A 1,615-nucleotide genomic window follows, 5' to 3' on the forward strand; every position below is an offset into this window, starting at 1 on the left:
AAAAAACTATCCCTAAAACTTCTATTTGCTACCCACAAATTTCAGGCATCGGTTGTGCAAATGCTGACAGGTCCTTGTGCATTAGAAGAGATTCCATCAGACAAATTCTGGCAAGAAAATCTGCCCCCACACCACCACCACATCCCCATGTACCCACAGGGACAAGGCTGCTTCCTTCAGAGAGAAAGGGCAGAGGCCCTCATGGCAAACTGAACCTCCTGAAATGTAGATGACATCATGGAGCTAAATGAACACTTTCCTCAGAGAAATACTTGTCACTAACTTCTGTTTTCCTTGGACAGGTTCTTGTGGCCAAATGCAGCCGATGCCCAACAGCAGCTCCATCAGCGTCTTCCTCCTCCTGGCATTCGCAGACACGCGGAAGCTGCAGCTCCTGCTCTTCTGCCTCTTCCTGGCCATCTACCTGGCTGCCCTCCTGGGCAACGGCCTCATCAGCACAGCCGTAGCCTGCCACCACCGCCTGCATACCCCCATGGACCTCTTCCTCCTCAACCTCGCCCTCCTGGACCTGGGCTGCATCTCCACCACTCTCCCCAAAGCCATGGCCAGTGCCCTCGGGGACACCAGCACCATCTCCTACTCAGGATGTGCAGCACAGGTCTTTTCCTTTTGTGTTTGTTTTCAGCAGAGTATGACATTCTCATCATTATATCCTATGACTGCTATGTTGCCATCTGCAAGACCCTGCACTACGGGACACTTCTGGACAGCAGAGCTTGTGCCACCATGGCAGCAGCTGCATGGGGCACTGGGGTTCTCAATGTTCTGCTGCACACTGCCAGCACATTTTCTATACAACTCTGTCAAGGCAGTGCCGTGAACCAGTTCTTCTGTGAAATCCCCCAGATCCTCATGCTCTCTTGCTCTGGTTCTTACTTCAGGGAAGTTGGACTTGTCATATTTAGCGCCTTAAACTTTTTAACTTGTTTTGTTTTCATGGTGCTGTCCTATGTGCAGATCTTCAGGGCCGTGCTGAGGATGCCCTCTGAGCAAGGACGGCACAAAGTCTTTTCCACGTGCCTCCCTCACCTGGCCGTGGTCTCCCTCTTTGTCAGCACTGCCATGTTTGCCTACCTGAAGCCGCCCTCCATCTCCTCCCCATCCCTGGACCTGGTGGTGGCAGTGTTATACACGGTGGTACCTCCAGTAATCAACCCCCTCATCTACAGCATGAGGAACCAGCAGCTCAGGGATGCCCTCAGGAAACTCTTGCAAGACATGTTCCTTCAGCATCAGTAAAATGCTCTTCATGGGACGATCAAAAATTCAGGAAAAGCTTGGACTGACTTTATTTCATCTTTTTCTCCCTCCCTCCCAATCTGTTAAACCTATCATAATTTTAATTCCAATTAAGTAACACTATTCATCATGTTTCTTTTTTATTTTCTACGTTTTTCTTCTGGCTGGCAATCCTCATGTATAAAAGTAACCAGGCTCTGCCTAGATAGAGAAATCATCAGAAAGTCATTGATCTCAGCTCCCGTCTCCTCTGGATGACAGAGAGGAGCCCTTGGTTCCTTGGTGCAGGAACCAGGAGCCCAACTGCCACACGGAGCAGCAGCCCTGGTGTCTGTGGGGCTGCCCCTCACCGCCC

The 1,615-nt window shown here is 50.7% G+C and overlaps 1 pseudogene; it reads left to right on the forward strand.

Moving 5' to 3' along the window:
* The first annotated feature begins 316 nt into the window (after window positions 1–316).
* On the forward strand, window positions 317–1,260 carry LOC110390751 (annotated as a pseudogene).
* Window positions 1,261–1,615: the final 355 nt, after the last annotated feature.

Source organism: Numida meleagris, unplaced genomic scaffold (assembly GCF_002078875.1).
Source record: "Numida meleagris isolate 19003 breed g44 Domestic line unplaced genomic scaffold, NumMel1.0 unplaced_Scaffold1821, whole genome shotgun sequence".
In the NCBI taxonomy this organism is placed as follows: domain Eukaryota; kingdom Metazoa; phylum Chordata; class Aves; order Galliformes; family Numididae; genus Numida; species Numida meleagris.